Raw genomic sequence first — 20,633 nt, 5'->3', positions numbered from 1 at the left:
GGAAGCTGATTGAAAAATAAAATGTATTTTATTTTACATGTATTTTATTTTACATTCTCCACTAATTAAGCATTGTGCAAAATGAGAACAGTTTTAGATTTTGTAGTAGAGAAAAGGAGAGAAGCCTTTTAAATAGATTTATTCTCTTATCTTCAAATAAAATATATTTAAAAGGCAAATGCTAGCATTTCAAACATCAATCTATACTTCTTTGTGGAAAATGAAGTTATAATTCCCTTCCATAGCCAGCTTACTAACTTCATATGACATGTCCTAAAATCTTCCAGCATTTGTTTTGTTGTGAAATAAACATTGAATGTTTTGCTTCAAAAACAAAGTCCAATTGCCTTGTGAAAAAGCAGCCTTGGGATAGCAGGAAACATTGTGGTTGAAAATGGCTGCTGGATCCAGACTGTTGATATCTCTCTGGAGAAAGGAGAGAGCTTGAGATAGCCCATTTATATACTGGACAGTTGGGGTAAGTACACTGCAGGAACTGACCTTTGCGATTGCTTTCAAACAGCTGAGATTTGCAGGATTCCACTAAACTCATAGTCATCAATGCAGCCTTTCAAGGTTCAACCAAACCTTACTTAATCATTTTGGAGTTTACTTTTTTTTCTGTTGCATTTTAAAGGTTAAGGACCTTCAGAGCTGCAAATGTGATCGTATTCACTGAGTTTTTCTTCAGTTTTTAAGAAAGAAGTTTTAATTATAATTTGGGCTTTTGCAAAAAAAAAAGTTTTGGGGAATATGAAACAGAAGTGCTGATTTTATAATTTTTTAAATGAATTAAGGGTCCAAATGGACTTGAATTAGAACTTTGAAATTACAGTAACTATCAGAATCCTTTCTGTGGAAAGATTTCTATGTTTACATCAAGAATTGATGGCTTTGAAAATTGGTCACTAGAGGGCATCAGAAGGAAATAAATTTATCAATAAATCCTTTAAGAGAAATTACGATTATTGGGCTCTGAAAATAATTTTAAAGTTACCTGTTATTATAGAAAAACTGGATGATGTCATTAAAGAGGAACAAGTTCCATCGGATAAAACTGAAATTTATTTGAATGTGGATTTTAAAATGACAGCATATAACAAATGGAAAAAGATGAAATAGTGGATAAATTAAAAAAATGCATTTGCAAATGAGACTTATTGATTATTTAACAATTTAAAAACCACACAAATACTAAACCTGAAGAATGATGTGACTAGATTTCTTGAGAAGAGAAAGAATACAAACACTGTGATGTGGATAACCTTTTAATACTTTAATTACAAAAAGGGCTTCTAAAGAATATGAAAAGAAATCAGACATTAAGAAATTGTTTGAGGGGGCTAAGGATTGTCAGATGAAAGAGGAAAGAATATAAAATTGGTTTATTTGATCAAGGCTAAAATAAATGGTTTGCTAGAAAAGGAGATATAAAATTAAAAGGAAGCATTTAAACTAGGCTTATTAGATATAGTTTATTAATACTGTAATTATTTCTGATAATCCTTAATGGACTTTTGCTGGTTAAGATGATATGATGAGGCTTTAACCATTGATTTATAAAGAAGGGAATAAGTTATGGGATGAAGATATGGGTTGGTTTTATTTTAAGAGATGGTGATAAGCTGTTAATGTTGATTACACTTGCTGGGGATGTAGGAAGAGCTTTTGTTCTTTTTTTTCTTTTTCTGCTCTCTGTGTGTGTGTGCGCACCTGTGTATAGTATTAGTTTAATCTGTTTAACATAATTTTAATAAAAAATTTAAAAAATTGGCTCACTATAATGTGTGAGCAATATGTACATTTTGCAATTATACTTACGCTAAAGTGTACTGCTCCAACTAATTTAATTTCTAGTTGAAATTATTTTATCTGTAAGTTTTCTACTATAAAAGCAAGTTCCCAGATTTGTGGTTGCTGACTAAGTCTAGCAATAATTTGAGGAAGATCTACATAATCTGCTCTTTGAAGGATTTTCTCTGCCAAAAGGTTGTCAACTAAATAATTAACACTGCCAGACCATTGTTCTGAATGGAATGAGACAACTCGCCATGGCCAACTCACCAAGGGACAACTTGCTGTGGGACAATTCAACAATTCAATTTAAATTAAAGAATTATTTTAATGTTTGTCATTCACATTTCATTTTGTCCCTCCTTTTGCATCCTTTCTTTAATGATTCTATTCTACCATATCTTTGATATCAGTGTAACTCTTGTCCCGCTGTGAGTTGTCCTGTGGCAAGTTGTTTTAGGCCTGTTCTAAATTCTCAATATTTTAGACTCATCCCATATACAACCCACTATGGGAAATTTAAATAGTAGCTAATTCAGCTACTCGGTATGGCTGGGTTAACTTTTATTGTTAAGGATAGTCCAGGTTCTGATGCTAATCTTGTTGCTAATTAAATAAAGCTATCTTACAGATGGTCAAAGACTAGAAGTTCTTTATACAATGGATATAATTAAAAGAAAAATAGTGGGGAAACCCAAAGAATACACAAAAATACTTGGTTTACTATGTTAAGTGATAGAATTCTATGGGATCTGATCTGTAGTGTTACACATTATTTAAAGAGCCTCTAAACAGCAAAGCTGATGGACAGCATCCCCCCCCACTCCCCCCAAAAAGGTTTCTAAGAATGAATCTGCTAGCTAGTAGGAAAGATACGTTCTCATCATCTGACCCTGTTAGGACAGTTAGATAATAAAGGGTTTATCCAATCAATGTGCCATGTCAGATAAAATGAGCAGCCAAGTCAAATGTGTAACTGACTCAGTTTCCCCAGCTGGGAAAGAACAAAGGCAACCTTGAATTGGAAATAAGCATAACTTCTAAACAGTTTTATTTATTAACTGAATTTAAACTGAGGGACAGTTGCTTTAAACCAGGGGTGTCAAACTCGCAACATCACATGACGTGTCGCGACGTATCGTGACTTTTTTTTCCCACTGCCTGCTTTAAACTAATGATTGGGCACTGGTGGAATGGATTTTCATCTTTCTTACAGTTTCTTCTTACCTTCCTGAAATTACTTTGGAGAATTAGGAGACCCTCTGAAGTATAAGTGGAAAAATACAGATGTAGCAGGGAAGTGGGAAAAGAGACCCTCTTTGGGGGAACTAGGAGCAGTGAAAACCTCAGAGGTAAGCTTTCAAACAGGATACCTGCATAAATGTTACAGTAGGCAGCGCAGTTTTCCAAGTTTGGTTTTCCATGTTGGTACCACTACTATAAGAAGCCTTTCCAATATCTGATCAACATCCCTAATGCTTCCTTGAGGAGGGCTTTTACAGTTCTTAATTTTCCAACAGTGCCTTTCATATACCTTGAAGGCAGATTTTGGAAGCTTCCAGTGGAACAGTGTCTCCACCCCTGTAATGCTACCCTATCTGGAATGAAATTGGGAAATATTGATGATAAACTGAAGGAATTAGATGCCAAATGATTGAATTAGTTTCTTGCAGAAATAATTCCAATTATTAATATTCTTCTGCTTTCTTTTAAACTTAGAAATTTTTGGCTCTCGGTTGTAGCATTGACTCCATTGCAATATACTTGCACTTTTTCTTACTGCTTTCTCCCACTACTGATTTCATTGTTTTTTATGCTGCATTAATGTAGAACGCAACGCAACAATAAACTTATTGATTCTAAGCAAGAGACATTGGCATGATCTTGGATGTCACCCTGTGCTGAGACCCAGGTATTGTTATGCAATAAAACCCTTAACAGATTGTCCTACTTTTTGATTATTTAACTGCTGGAACTAATGTTCATTTATTCCACGAATTGAAGAAAATTATTCCATGGACATGTATGTGATGCAGTATTTAATTGCCTTTCATTTGCATTTTCATAATTTGAGAAGCATAATTTGCTATGATGCTACTTCAGCAAGATTTGATCTTCTTCCTGACAGTTATTTAAATGTTATAAGGAAAAAAGTATATAGACTATGAAAATAAATTTGAGTTGTTTTAAATGTTTTTAAACTCAACAAATGCAAAGCCAAAATAAGGAAATAAAAGAGAGACATTAAACTTTCAGGCAATATTTATTTTAGAAATATTCAGAAAATCAAAGAATATAAGAAAATTTTGCATAGGGAACAAAAAAACTTTATTTGAATTAGTAGGGAGGACATTCACTTTCTCACAGAAATCCTATATTGTGAGTGAATATGTATAAGCATCTTGTGCTTCATTTAACTTACAGAGGAATGTACTCTGAGTAACAACTTGACCTTTTTACAACAATGTTAAGTCAATGCATACATCTGACCTGATGAAAGCACAGAACAAAATAATTAAGTTGTATTTTAGGAAAGTAAGATACTCTATGGATTAATGATAAGCTGAATATTTGAACGTTGTGTTTGCTCTTACACAATTCTAGTTCTTGGAACAAAGAGCCCAAGACAGAAAGTTCTTCAGTAAGTTGTAGGATTATTGCTAGGAGAACAATAATTACCACTGATTACAAGTGAATGTTGGAACAGAATAATCAACCTGACCTAAATTGATTGATTGCAAATCAAAAATACGGTAAAAAGGAATATTGTAATTCATAATAGATACCACAACAATAAATATCGATAGTACTAACTGAGAAAACAGGAGCCTTGTGAATTCTAGGCTTCCCTTAGGTATGAAAGGCTTTGGGCCAGTCACTCTCAATGGGAAAAATAGCAGGAATATTAGGTATATTTACCATTTTGAGTTATAGTATACATAAAAAGTGGGATAAAAATGTAATAACAACAGCAGTAATAATTATAATTTTAACAATAGAGAAAATACTTTTACACAAAATTAAAAGGTTGTAACATGCTAACATATTACCTGATTCAGCCCAGACAGGCCACCTGTCTGATTATTTATCAATTTAAACATTTAGGCCAGCTATTATTCCAATAGTATTGCAGCACGTAATAAGATAATGCAATAGAGCCAAATAAAATAAGCAATACATTATTTTAAATTATACTCTTTAAAATACACAAATAAATTACCCTGACAGAGGGCCACTTAAAAGACAAAAGGCATTTCTTTTTAAGTCTCAGGCAGAAGAAGGAAAACTCACCTGGTACCGAAAGGCAGGCAATATTGGCAGTAGCCAGGCCTCTAGGGAAAGGGTGTTGTACAGCTGGGCTCATCCCCCACTCTCCCAATAATGTGCTTCTCCCAGCCTTAGGAGATGAGGAGAGCCCCTCTCTCCTGCTACAGAGTGTAATATACTCATCCAATATACTAAAACTCATCCAGGGGGTAACGTTACAGGCACCTGATACAATTCTTCTAGGGCTAGTATTACGTGGTCTGTTAAAATTGTTCCATCTTCAAAGGCAGACCCTCGTAGAGTACATTGCAATAACCCCAAGATCATGTACTAAAGTGATCAGGCCATCCCTGGGAGTTGCAACTGTGTAATGAGATATAGGTGGCTGAATGCATCCGATGACACCCAGGCCCTGAGTGATACAGATGAATTCAGGACCTGAACTATGTATCTGCTTCTGCAAGAGAAATATAGCTCCAGGTACATTCCCAGACTTGCAAGCTGCCAATTCACAGTATCTCTATTTTGCTGATAGTTAACTTCAGTTTATTACTGAATAAACGGAACATTTGCGCTGTCTTACCTGAGTCTAATGAAATGGAAAATTAGTTCCAGTTACTTTAGATTATATATTTAGAGAATTTAGTTTGGATTTTCAGTGCAGAATTCCAGAACCTCTGTAATTGCATTGTGTCATGGGTTTTATTTAAAACAGCCACCACTATTTATCTTTTTTCCCATAATCTCTGGGGGAAGGGTGATGTACATAGTGCACCCATTCACTTGTGACATGACCATCTCATGACTCTAAACTTGTTGATATGTTTGTAGAAAAAAATCAGCAAACAAATAGAATAAGTTTGCTCTGATTTGCCAATTGCCTTTGTTCTTATGCAGCCAGTTCTCTTGTTTGTGGCTTTAGGACAACAAGCATTGATAACCCTTGTGTCTAGCATGAATTTTTTGCTCTCAGTTTGTAAGCTCACAGCAGTTGCGTTCATCTCCAGATCTTTTGGCATTGTTGCTTGTTTTGAACAGAGAAGTTTCTGTGCCTATGTGCTACAATAGTGGCACATGCCCTCATTAAAATATCTAGAAATTCATGTTCTTTTCCTGTAGAACAGAACTTTTTTTTCCGGCCACTGTGGAGGGTTTTGTTTCTGCAAAATGCTGATATTAATTAAAGTTGTCATGGTTTCAGTTGAAGAAAGAGCACATCATTGAGGAGAAGAACCATGTTTATTGCGAAGATTCTTGGGTTCCTAATTTAGGAATAGCACTTGGACGTATGTACCACTTCACAGTGCTTTCTGTCCTAAGCAGTTTACAGAGTCAGCCTATTGCCCCCAACAATCTGGGTCCTCATTTTACCAACCTCAGAAGGGTGGAAGGCTGAGTCAACCCGGGGCTCAGTAAGGATCGAACTCCTGGCAGTCAGCAGTGAGTTAGCCTGCAATACTGCATTCTAACCACTGCGCCACCATGGCTTTCTTGTTTATTTGCAACAAGCCCACTTAAACTACTAGTTAAGAGGAACTTATTCAGACTTTGCATGACATATTGAAGGAAACTGAATTTCCTCAAAACCAACCATGAAAGTCTCCAAATCAATTTAAGTCAATTTGCATTCTGATATCTAGGGTTTTTTTTTTAAAAAGGACATTCCTCTTCATCCTTTTTCCCATAATCTTTGGTGGTGGGGGGAATCCTTCATGCCTATATATCGCTTGACTTAAGAGATTCATGAGTACCGTATTTCATTCATGGTGCATCCATTTATCTATGACATGACCATTTCAGGACTCTGAACATGTTTGATCTATTCAACAAAAGCCAATAGTACAAGATTACTCAGATTTGCTGACTTCTTTGTTCTTGTGCAGTTGAGTTTCTTGTGTTGTTTGTAACTTTGTTCGCTGCATTCAAAGAGCATCTGAAATGGGAGATTTCAAAGAAGTACCAAAGAAAACAAGAAGGTTCATACAAGTTAATCAGATCATACAGCTTCACAAAATGAAAATGGCACAATATTTCCATTTTCAGTGTATATCTTCCTTTTTAAAATGTGCTGATATAGATAACTGGTAACATGCCAATTGGCACTGGTAATATGTCGGCATCCATATTGATTAAACCTCTGGGAATCCTGATGGAGCTACAAAGTCAAACCAGTGTTTCTTTTTGATGGAAAAAAGTAACTTAAAATAACAGCAAATTGTATATGAGATCATGCAAGGATAATATTCAGAAGTTCTCCAGGAACAGAGAAAATCAATGTCCATAAGTTTCAGGTACTATATTATGTACCATTCTTCGTTAGCTGGATTCACAAAACTTATTAAATCATTTTTTTAAAAAAACACCTATATTTTAGCTCAGCCAAAATAAGACACACATTAAAATTGGGTAATTATTTCACTCACACCCTTCACTTATTTGTCTTCCTTTGTTTCCCAAACCGAATTCATAGACTAATCATATTACTCCTTTGGTATAATTGCAAAAGTAGTGTCTTTCTTTTCCTCTCCTCAGCAACATTCTGATTCATGAATTCTGACCCATTGCCCCATTCTTTTTTCTGCTATTTTTTTTTTTTGCTAGCGTTATAGAGCTGACTAAAAGCTCCAACAAGCAACTCTGCTGTTAATCACTTTGTTGCTTAAGCCTTAGAAGTCTTCACAAAATACTTGGAGATCTGTATAACTCCATGCTGTCTTCAAATACCTTCTTAAAACCTAACTTTTAATATAATTTTAATACTGTATGATAGTTCCCACATCAAGAACTAGATCTAGGTCTACTTAAGAATAAGTCTATGTTTAGAGAAAATAAACATATGTCATTTATGGAAAGCTTTCAGTAGAGCAAGGATATTTGTTAGTTCATATTCTTCCTACAGCTGAGGGAAAATCTGCTTAGGACGATTAAGAGACAGGAGGAGGAAGAAATGAAGCACACGCGGCCTTGTGTGATACACTGCATAAAATAATTTCAGGATTGTTCTGAATTTTTATTTCATGTGAAACCTAAAAGAACCAAAATGCTTTAGGCAGAGGTGTCCACAGGGTGGGGAGATTAAATAATAAATAAAAGTCAGGTTGGCATTCACAACTGCATGATTAAACCCCAGCCCTTTTTCAGTGTCAGTGAGAAGTCCAGTGTGCATTAAAAAGATGTGGGGTTTCCACGATGCAGATGCAGCTGCAGCCCCCATATTGACTTTTTGACAAACACAGAGAAACCTCTGCTTCCAGGTTTTCCTTTCTTTTTAACTGGCTGATTCCAAATGATTCTTGGGGTTTGAAGCAAAACATGCTTCCCATTTCATATATAAACCTAGTTACTAGAATTAAAGAAACAGCTGGCACTACAGGCAAGAGGATGAAGAATAAGGAATTACTATATTACTGTATAAAAATATGATTCAATGTGCATAATTACACAGGAGGAAAGTGCAGAACAGATACAATGCTTTGCTGCCTTAGAAAATAAATAGAGTAGCATTCAGGCAGAGTATCTTGTACTATGTTTTGTATCTCAAACAATGGGGGGAAAAAGTCCTCCTTTTCACACATTCAGAACTTGACTTACCAGCAGCTAAATCTTCCTTCAGCACTGACAAATAGTCGAATTTTGGTTCATCCACACCTGCCTGCCTGCGGCTATTTTTCCCTTCCTCTGCCTGAAGGAAGAGCCTACATTAGAATAATATGAAAAGGAAAGTAGCTGCGCAGCAAAGTACTATAGTTTTTGTAAATTCTCAGTCACGCCTGTGAGAGATTGCAGGATCTCCTTGTTCACCTGAAAGGCATATCATGTAGATCTAGCAAATCGAGAGCTGTACAGGCAAAATGACCAAGATTGGCCACATCAATAACTTCTGAAAAAGATGCATCTTTGGGGTAATTAACATAACAGCATAAAATTATGAAAACTGTACGTCAGAAAAATCTAAACTCCGTATTAGGGCAACGTTGATTTAAGAGCAAATTGAAATATCACCAAATAGTTTACAAAATGCTGATGTTGAGGTAACCTGATGGGGTAACCCCTTTATCTGTGATTTATAACAGGTCGAATAGAATGCAGAAAGTTGTGTGTAGATTTATTAATTTAGTTCTTACTATATGGAAAAGAGATTTCAATGTACCCCAAAGACTGTTAGGATAAAAACCCGAAAGGCGGTTCCTCAGTTTTATTGTAACTCTAAAAAAATCCTGTCTCCAGTACTAAATTGAACACACAAATCTCTTCTGAGGCAGAGAGGAGTATATCCCAAGAGAATATCACCAGAGTAGATAATTCCATGGATTTATGGACAGGGTCAGGGGACAGGGAGGAGTGTACAAATAGCATCTTGGTGGTAGTAGTAACCTATCATGACTGTCTTACATAGTTAGCTTTTAAGCAGAAAGGAGAGAGTGGGAAGTAAGAGGCAGCTAACAGATTTTAGAAATAGTACAAAAGGAAATTTTCTTTTAGAAATGCTTAGGGAAAGCTATTGTTGCTTGAAGGAGGTGGTAATTCTTAACCCCAGAGCATTACTCACTGCAGAATAATGTATAAATCACTGTGCTCTTTGAAGAACATTGTGGTTACTGAAAATTGCCATCATTAAGTTTATGGCAGGGACTCTGAGTGTTCAGTATTTCTTTAATTTGTGTATTGTTTTGTCACACAGTTCAAGTTATCAATTAGCCAAGGATAACAAACAGATTTTTCCGGTATTCTTACCAGTTTCGTTTCAGATCTTCATGATCTAGGAATGCTTAACCAGAGCAAATTAGAAAAAAAGTAAAGAATATATTTTATTTATAGTAACATTCATTTGAATTAAGAGTATTTACATTTTTAAATTTCATGTTTTAAAATATCAAGAATTTTATATCTATTGTAGGTAGGAAACAATTTTAAAATATTTTAGTTTATTGCTTCATTTTCTAAAGTCATCCGTTCACCATTTGGTGATTTGGTGTATCTTCAAGAGGATTACAAATACAAATACAGGAAGAAAACCACCAACCACTCCCCAATAGTTGATGAAAGAGTTGTAATTTCAACTTAAATATTTGGTTGCTTCACTTTTGCTTTAATCTTAATCACCTCAAACATTCTACATTTATTTTTTGATCCTAGCCTGATAAATTTCTATCCTTCAGAGTAAAAACTTACAGCAAACTCTAATGAGCTAAAACTATATATCTAAACTGGGCACCAGGTATTATAGTCAGAGTGTTTCTGATCAACAGTGTACCTGCTTCCTTCCTTTAGGACAGAGGTACAGTAAGCATTCTTTCCTTTACAGAACCTCTTTTTCAGTCTCTGAAAGAGCCTCTTACAGAGCCTCTTTTTCAATGTCTGAAGTTTATAACAACTGCTCCTCATCCAGAAGTCAGAAACACCACGAAAAAGGAAGCCCTAGAAATTATTCTGAAGCTCCAGAGAATAAAAGCACTTCCTGACAGGTTCAAGTCTTTATGTTGTTATTCCTTCATTTCTCCATCCCTTCTTCCTGGATTGCTTTTGTCTTCTGGGAGATTCCTTGGTACCACTGTAGTTCGAAAAGCTTCCTATGTCCAATTCATGAATTCCTTGTCTTTTTTGAGAAGCTGGAAGATGGAGGTTTTGTCTGTAGCACCTTCATCTTGTCTTCCATGCTCAGCTGGCATTTGTTGCCTTAAAGGAGTAGAACAACCTGGTACTTTTGCAGTTATCAAAGTAATTTCCTCCATCTCCAGGTTCTCTGACAAACAACATGTGTGACCAAGCCATTTGTAAAATAATGTCTTTCTACAATCCATCATTATGTGGACTGTATGAAACTGGGCATCACTGGCAGTGGGAACCGAAATCACTTGGAAAAGCTATATGCATCTAAATCGGGAGTTCATCTACTCTACCACAACCTAATGTGGTGTGTTTGGTTTGGGCTTTAATGTACTATATGTTGTATGAACTCAGCCATTACATATTAACCATGATTAATGTCTTGTTCCCCAAAAGCAGTACCTTAGCATGATATGTGATTTATGTCTGTACATTTTCTTTTTCAGATTGCATGATCAGAGGGCCAAAGGCAGAGCTGATCATTACAGTAATCTTAGCTACTGTCCTTTATGTTCTGATATCTGCATGAGGATGCTATGTGTTGAGTGATGTATATATCCCATATGTTAATAAAAAGTAACATCTTCAAGTCAAACTTGATTCATCATGACTTCATTGACAGTTTTCTTGGCAATAATATGGAATAGAAGGGGCTTCCCATTGGCTCCTTGATAATGATTTTTTATGTCTCAGGACTTGTAGCCTTGATATTTCTTGATGGATTCCCATTTAGGTATTAAAACAGGATCATCAGATTGGCTAGATCTTTCCATCTGGGTAGGTATAAATTTAACACCCTATTTTTTAAAAATTGATGTAGAGATGCCTTTCTTTAGTCCTTAGAAATAAAGCTACAACTGTTCGCTCACTTTCATATGAAGATTTATACTGATTTTGTAACCTAACAGTATAAATAAAATTTAGGGATATTGTAGCAACGTTTTACAATTAATCTTGCATTATTTAAATCTCATTTTTAATTTAAACAGAGTTATTCTATCATCATTGCAGTTCTCCAATTGTCAAATTTAAATAAATTTACTCTCCTTACTCTCCCAGCCCCCTCCAAAAAAACATGTATTTTAATGTGCATTTTAATTACAGTAATACAATATGATAGCTTTCAACTTGGTCATGTGGAGATATTCCTTGCTGATTTTTTAAAATAATTGAATAATTACTTCTTTGCCATCTTTGAAACATATGTTCAGCTATGATTGTTCAGCTTGTTTAAAGTTTAGTACTAAGTATTTTCAACAAGATCATGTTAGCTGTTTATAGTAACAATAGTTTTGCTGCTCCTCCAAGAGCAACAAAATAATAAAAGATATGTTACCCCAAGTATATAACAAGGATTGGGAAACATATAGCAAAATCATATGAGGATTAAATGTTGAAAGTATATATAATTATTTTTAATCACACTACATGGTTCCTAAATGGTAATTTTGATACCTTTGCAATTGGATTATTAGATGCATATATGTAGCATGATAAAAGAAAAAGCTATCCTTGTGTAAGTCACAGGAGGTACAAGTGAACCCAACTTGAAGTCAGTGCTCAGAAGCAACATATCCTGGGAAGCTGAAAGATTTCCTGTTCTAGATTTTAGAATTAAACTCTCTGGTCAGATTGTTGTCTTTGGGTCTCTTACAGCATTCAGGTACTTATTTCACATGCACATACCAACTCCAAGCTGGTACAAAATGTACTGATTTTCCTCACTGCTGTTCTTCTTGCCAGATTTTGAAACTGCTCATAACCAATAGGAGAGTTCAAAAATCAGCAGGTAGCTTATGTCCTACCCCTGCTCCTGTCATAACTTTGGGTTCACCCAGTTGTTTCTTAAATAATTGCATTCTCTAATTGCTCACTTTTGGCTTGCTCTAAGATGCTAAGTTTCCCAATTCAAACTGTGGTTGAGTCTGTCCATGTGTGGTGAGATTAAGATGTTTTCATCATGTCTTCTGACAGCTAGTTGCTATTTGGTGATGCACTCTACTAAGTTAGGTGAGGTAGGCAGACAGAAAGAAAGAAGACCAATCCAAATCCAAAAATCCTAGAGAATTCCTGGAAGCTTCACATTCAGACAAATCAAGAGACACATTGAGATAAATAACATTTATATCCGTTCAAAAGAGACAATAAAGAAAAATTAGAAAGGAAACAAAAAAGACAACAATATATTTCCTTCGGCAATGTAAATTCAGATGAGCAGGCAAATAATCAGGCAGAAAAATAATCCTCTAATCAAGAAACTACTAGAAGGAAACCACAACCCCACCAAAGCTACTGCAAATAAACATACCACAAACTTCACACTCACTCACACTGGTGACATTAGCTAGGTGGGTAATGAAATGTCTGCAAACATACACCAAGCTCAGAGAGCACCAAGAACTCCACAGTTCAATCCTGGGCTACAGATATGTATTATTTTTTATTGAAAATGAAATGAACCATGAAAATGAAATCTTAAAACATCAAATGAATATGAAAGGTAAACAATTCCAGCTTTCCTAAGGTTGAAACCCTCATTACAGAGGAAGAAATCAATATACAGCAATTAGTAATCAACCCAGATACCCTCACAAACTGAACAAATAAAATAAAAAACAAGGCCCTCTCCCACAGCAAAAATAAATAAATAAATCGAGTCTCTTCAAGTTTTTTTTTGAAGAGCCATTATCAAGCTGATCCATGAGATGCTCAAAAATGGAAAGGCCTAGGGCAGGGGTAGGCAACCTTGGCTCTTTTATGACTTGTGGACTTCAACTCCCAGAAATCCTGAGCCAGCATAGCTGGCTCAGGAATTCTGGGAGTTGAAGTTCACGAGTCATAAAAGAGCCAAGGTTGCCTACTCCTGCCCTAGGGAAATAGAACCATCTGTCTGTAATATCAATGTGACACCCTCTCAAGTCTAACTAATCCCCATATTTACAGTATAACACTGGCATGAAAGCTTTGTAAACACTTGAGAAATTGGTATGGTAATCCCATACAAGTCCTATAGACCAGGACTTTCAGCAGCTACAATCCCATCTTTTCTGACATTTCAAAGCAATCAGTACTTTTAACCATTCAGAGTATTCTCACGAGTGATGCTAATACATTGGTTCATTAATTTGTTTGAAGGCTCACTTGTGAGAATATTTCGTCTGGGATAAGCATGAGAAGATAGCCAGTTCTGAGATGAATGCATGCATGGACTTGGTAACAGAACTTAAAACTTGGGTAATTTTCAAGGATAGAATGGAGGCATCAGTGACTCAATTTAGATATGTATTTTCTGGCCTTAATTTCTTTGGAGTAATGTATCTTATAGTTTGTTCAATCTTTTATGAGTTAAAAATTCTTAATAATTCCAAAATGATTTTTTTTCTGCACTTTGCATAATGTGTTTTGCATGCTTACTCCAAAAGTGAATAGCATGATGAATGTGTATTGGTTAAATACCAGCAGATGTAAGAATCATAAAAAAATGATTTAATCAGCCATTGTGAAAGTAACCTCAATCTTCAGTTGAGGAATGCCGTAAAGCCTTAGTTTTTTTTTCTATATATCCAGTTCACAATGCAGTTACATAATTAGCCATCCCTGAGAATCCTCCTCTGACTAGATAACAACACTTGTGAATTACAAACAAGAACAGAGGTATGTCATCACGGGCAGGAAGATGTACAAGGACTTAATTATAGTAAATGGCTAGAAGATGATTAAATGACTGAAAAATTAAGAGAGAAGAAGGTATTTTTATAATATTTTTATTGAAAACTGCAATTCTAAAAAATACAAATTAATACAAAGTACAAAAATATAAGAATAAAGACCATTTGTGTGCTGGGGAAGTGCTGCAGTGCGGGCCTGGGCCCATGCTAGGCCTGCCCAAGGTACCTTGTGTTTCACTTAACCTGTGTGGTTGCTTAATGCTCTTAACAGGGAGAGCAGGGTTTGGAATGGTTACGCAAGGCAATAATATAGACCCTTAGCCCATTTTTAATTTATCAAAATCTAACTCTAAACACCCTTTTGCAGGTCATTTCAAAATATATTTTTCAAAGTCTTTAAGACTGTATTTAAAACTTTTTTCTCTAAGGAGAAGGAGACTCACCCAGTAAATGAAATAAAATCTTGCCATTCTGAAAGGTCTTAATATTTCCAAACCAATAAAAATAATTGCAAAGATGATTAAGAAATGAAGCTTGGTCAAACATTTGGTCCAAAAAAGGCTGTGTAACAATTGTGAGCTTGGTATCCTTCGAATCCTAGCTGCTCGACTCATAAGCTGAAACTCAATTCTTGTGGTCTACTCATGAGGAGTGGTTGACCTGCTGCTACTTGGGAAGACAAGAGCACGTAGTTTGACATTTTGGGCGGAGAAAAAATGATCAAAGAAGCTTTCCATATAAAGAACTGAGCCCCTTCTAGTTTCAGACATGCATGCTGCATTGGACTGCATTAGAAGCATGCATAGTTGTCAATTCTTTTGTTAGTTTTAAAATTCAAACCACTGAGGGCTGGAAATGCACAGTCTGTGGCCCCACCTTGGATACAGCATCTCCAAAAGTAATCATAGAACTGATAATTTCAATAAAATATTTGAAGATTAATATATCTACATACTAAACTAAAACTTTTTTGTCTGTTAGTTTTACCTGTGGTCAACTCCTGATGTTTGACTGTGCTATACAGTTAAGTATGGGCTACTTTCAAGGCAGATACATCTCTGAATAGCTCCCTGAATTTTTTAAAATGTTTCTAGTACATTAGAAGGTCTGCCATTGTTAAAGACACTGAGGAATCTGATAAGAAATCTGGAACTGTATCTGATATCTGGTAATTTCATCTTATAAGACAAAATGTCATAAAAAAATTTCTTGGTCAACTGCTGATGTTTATACTTCTTGGTATAGGGAGATATATCTTTGAATATCTCCCTGAATTTTTAAGGACTTTTCCAGTGATTGGTAATGAATCTGGCATCACTGAAATGATAATGGGCTATCTTGCATTAACTATGATTAATTCAGATAGTTAAAACACATTTAAAGTGACAGCTTGGCCTTTTTTTTCCTAGTTCTGCTCCAGTACAACTGTAATGAGAGCAAAGCTATTATTTCCTTGTACAATGCTGCAGCTCTCCAGAGCTTGTGGGTGGCTTGTTTGCTTATTGGTGAGAACACTTGCTTCATTCTACCTCCTCGCTCTGGGCTTTAGTGTGTTCCAGGTGTTCGCCCAGAGTAGAATGCAACCATGCTGGGAAAAGGCTTGGTTGCACAACAGACAACCTGCTATTATTTGATTTCACCTCCCAGTTTGCAAAATGATTTGGAAGAAAATGTGGAATACAGCACAATAGGCAATTTTGCAATCGAAAAACACCCACACAGATTAGATACTATATTTTTGCAATGGATGAATAGGGTAGATGGGTAGGCATTATTTCATTGTGCATGAAGGGAATTTTTGTTGGGGATCTGTAATAGTTCTGGGACATTACAAGTAATTCTTAACATATGACCACAATTGAGACCAGAAACTTTGGTCCTTGAATGAAGTGATCATTAAGTGGGACATCACATGACTGCTTCGTTAAAAAAATCGCAATCCCAGTACTTCTGATTGTGATCATTAAGCAATCTCCGGGGTTGTTGAATGGAGTGAAAGAACTCCCAGCTAGAGGGATCTGACCTGTATTGGGCTGAAACTCTCCAGCAGGCTCTCAAAGACTTGGCCACTGGAGGAACTCTGTCCTGTGTGGGGCCAAAACACTCCAGTGGGCTGCTCTTTTGTTGTCAGGATTTGAGCACACAATGAAAAGATACGAAAAAGCCTCCATTGGCAGGAAGTTCCTAAGTGGCAATTCTCAGTTGCCCTCTGCCTCACTTCTAACAGCATACTTCAAAGATAACCCAAGAGCCCAAATCTAACCTAACCCTAGGCCTAAAGTATGACACCTTTTATAATCTGTTGACCTTTACTTGATATATAAATAGGTAAAGAGGCTTGTAATATTTTAACATAGACTTATGTGGCTTCATTCAATGCTCAATTTCAGGGAAAAAAAACTTCTTTTGCAAAATAAAGAGACACACCTTCTTTATCTCCCAGCTATTAGCGTGAGGGGTGATCCAACTTTGAGATTATGCATCGAGAGTTTGTAACTATATAGTTCCTGCCAAGCAAGAAAGGAGAGCATGATTCCACTGGTTTAAAAATATAAACAGAAAAAAAGTACAAATAAAACAGGCAACACTTGATTTTTAAAAAAGGATAAAAGCAATTAGAATTTCCTACGTTAAAAAAGCAATGACTTCTTTAAAAGAGGAGGAATGTGTTCAGGGTATAAATAGCATAAATTCAATTGTTTGAATAAGAAAAGCAAAAACAAGCAGGGATTTTTTTAAAGATAATGCAGGCCTAGATTTAAGGCTCAGGAGAGCTCAAGCTTTATCCTCTCTTCAAAATGCATTCCAAAGTAACATAACCAGCTGGATCAAGGAGCATTGCTGATTCCATCCACCTTTGAACTTTATCAGAATTCAATTGAGAGTAACATCACATCCTGGTCTTAATCAACTGGGTATTGATTGCTAGTGAGCATGTGTTCTGATTTTTTTATTTTCTTTTTAGCTTTTTTATTATCTCTTAAATGGTGTGTAAATGTGATTTACCTCTATGTGTCTATTGTTGGCTCGTTCATCTGAATGCCAAGCTTCTATGAATTCTATATTGTTTTTGGATTTAGTTTGGCTAGGATGTTCACAGTTTCTCAGTTGAATCTATGATTAAGTCTGTCCATGCATTGTGAGTTTTCATAGTGTCTTCTGATTGCTGGTTAGTGTTCATGGATGTGCTCTGGTAGTTTATTGTCTATCTGTCCTGCATAGTGGCTGTTAAAGTCATTACACTGTATGTTGTAGATGACTCTTGTTTTTCTTCTTGGGCTACTGGGTCTTTGGATTTATTTAATATGGCTTGGAGGATTAGGGTTGTTGTTATTTCCTTTGCAGATGACAATATCCAGGAAGAGTAATGTGTTGTTTTTCTTTTTTATTATGACAAAGGTGTTGTTTATATACCGGATCTATACTTTTGATTGTATGTATTTGAATGCAGTTTTTATAGCATTTCCACACATACATCCAAAAGTATGGATTTAGTTTGCAAATCATAAAAAAGAGAAGACACATGAAACAACTAACATCTTCAAAGGAATAACATTCACAAGGAAAGAAGAAGAAAAAATAGGTCAAAAACACCTCAGATACAATCAACCAATTATTACAATCACACAGCATCACTGGAGCACAAAACTAATTAGATGTTTTACATTCATGTTTACAAATCATGTAAAGTAAGCCAAAAGAACCACTGGCCCAAGAATTAAAACAGGAGTCATCTACATTACAATATACAGTGTAATGACTTTAACAGCCACTATGTAGGACAAACAGACAGAATATTAGTAGAGTGCATCCATAAACACCAACTAGCAGTCAAAATGCATGATTAATTTTTTTTAATCCCATAACACATGGACAGACTTAACCACAGTTTCAAGACGAAAACTCTGAACATCCTAAATGAAGTAAAATCCCAAAATGCTAGGTAATTCCTAGAAGCTTGGCATTCAGATAAATCAGCCATCAATAGATATATAGAGATAAATCACATTTATACACCATTCCAAAGAGACAATTAAAAAAAAACCTAACAAAGAAACAAAAAGGCCAGAACAAATCCAGCAGCCTACATTCAGATAAGCAAGGATTAACATCAGACAAACAATCAAGCAAAAAGGAATACCTTAATCAAGGAACTTCTAAAGAGAAAATCTCTCTCCCATCAACACTAAAAGGGCTAACTATTGTATGTAAAAAAACAGCAAACTCCATACTGACTAGCCTAGTTGGATAATGAAACATTTACAATAAAACAATCGAGTTCAGAGAGAACCAAAGATTCCATGGTTCAACCCTGAGCTATATATATTCTCTTCTATTAGAATCATATATATAGCATGGGTGTCAAACTCATTCGTGTCACGTGATGTATCACGTTTTTTGCCTTTGCGGAGCCGGGATGGTTGTGGCCTGCATGTGACGCATCCGGCCCACTGGCTGCCAGTTTGACACCCTTGATATATAGTATAACCTCTCAATCAGGCCTTATCCAGACTTGCTGTGAAATTGCTGTTGGATAATCAATTATTTTAGAATCAGTGGATCAAAGCAAAATAACGCTACTGGGCATAGAGTTATGAAAATGGGAGGAAGGGTAAATAATTATTTGAAGACATCAACACTTCTGGAATCAATGGATGGAAATAAATTGCACAATTCCATGTTTTTATGCATTATTTGATTTGGACTGCTGCTATTTCTAGTAACCTGCTCTTATTACTTCGGTGTTAGAGAGCCTCCCAGGCAGAAGTTCAGCTGTTAAAACTCTAGTTGGCATACGGTATTTCTTTCCTATGTTTAGGCCTTACAACCTTGGGGTGCGTTTTTTCCAGCAAATCTTGTGCCTTTACTAGCTATTTAATGAGTGATAATAACTATTCACTTACCATAAGAACAAGGAGGCATCTAAGATAAGCCCTAGCAAAATATTTTGTAGAAGAGTTTGGACAGATCTGGACATTTCCCCCCCACAACTAGGTTTTATCTTTCTTTTCTTTCTTTTTTTAAAAAGGAACCAAGCAGGGTATGACATAACAAATATCTTCACTTTTAAGACATTTCAAGTCACTTTATTAGGGTTCTCTTTTTCTTTTTGGAATATGGTAATATACTTACCTTTTTTCTGGAAGGAGTTGCTGTGCAAATACCAGTGGTTCTGTAGAATGTTTGATGTACAATGTACAATTGTTCATGGCCCATGCAAGGTAATTTTTGGAGTCACTGACATCTGTTAGGTTTCAGTGGGGAGGGGAAGGGTCATTCCTAATGCAATTTCAACCTTATGGCGTGAGGCTGGATGAACTTGTGGGGCAAAGATTGTGCAGCAAGTGGGAGTTAGACGGTCCCGGTTGCCTGCAAGTCCCAGCATCTATCTCCCCTGTCTTCACAATAATTACACCACTGGTGCCATCTCTAATTTCATGAGAAGCCTTATATAACATCTAGACTAATTACCATAATCTCTTAGATTTCTACCTTTTCAATGAAAACTAGGGCAAAGTCTATTTTATGTATGGCAGGATGTTCTTTCAAATATTACAATGTGTGTGTGTGTTCTGCAGATATTTCAGCCTGTTGTCATTAAAATTAGAAACAGATGTCTATACCAGTGGCACCACTGCTATCAGCCTACTTGCCTGCTGAGTAGCAAAAAAGAGAAAATTATTGGACTTTAAAGCCTTTCAGTTAGAAGACATTTTTGTTTAGTACATGACAGATATGGAGGAAAGGGAAAAGTAAAATCTTCACAGACATGCCTATATTATTCTTATGGCAACAATATCAAGTACAGGCAGTCCTTGACTTACAACAGTTCGTTTAGTAACTGTTCAGTTATAACCGCACTGAAAAAAGTGACTTATGACCATTTTTTACACTTATGACTGTTGCAACATCCCCATGGTCACATGATCAAAATTCAACCGTGTGGCAATTGACTCATATTTATGATGGTTGCCATGTCCTAGGGTCATTTAGCAAACGTCTGACAAGATAGTCAATGGGGAAGCTGGATTCACTTCACAAATGTGATATTAATGTAACATCTGCTGCAATTCACTTAACAACTGTGACAAGAAAGGTTGTAAAATAGGGCAAAACTCACTTAACAACTGTTTCACTTAACAATATAAATTTTGGGCTCAATTGTGGTCGTAAGCTGAGGACTACTGTAGGCTTAAGCAGTTTTCTTCTGGGATATTTTTACTTTACTTTCTGATCTGGCCTATGGAATCCCCCATCCATGGACAAACCAAATCCAACCCTTAAAACGTAGCTTTA

The 20,633-nt window shown here is 35.8% G+C and overlaps 1 long non-coding RNA gene across 2 annotated transcripts; it reads left to right on the top strand.

The window, feature by feature from the left end:
• Positions 1-324: 324 nt before the first annotated feature.
• Positions 325-11,250, top strand: LOC107290057. 2 transcript variants are annotated; one of them, XR_001548943.1, is made up of 4 exons: positions 325-478; positions 3,011-3,146; positions 3,625-3,706; positions 10,367-10,644. It is a non-coding gene; the product is annotated as an uncharacterized LOC107290057 (long non-coding RNA). The 2 variants fall into 2 exon arrangements; XR_001548944.1 differs by lacking the exon at positions 10,367-10,644 and adding an exon at positions 11,115-11,250 and having other exon boundaries at positions 326-478.
• The last annotated feature ends 9,383 nt before the right edge of the window (positions 11,251-20,633 follow it).

The sequence above is a fragment of the Protobothrops mucrosquamatus genome, unplaced genomic scaffold (assembly GCF_001527695.2).
Source record: "Protobothrops mucrosquamatus isolate PMUCROS unplaced genomic scaffold, P.Mucros_1.0 scaffold815, whole genome shotgun sequence".
In the NCBI taxonomy this organism is placed as follows: Eukaryota; Metazoa; Chordata; class Lepidosauria; order Squamata; family Viperidae; genus Protobothrops; species Protobothrops mucrosquamatus.
This window is presented reverse-complemented; position numbering and strand designations above follow the sequence as displayed.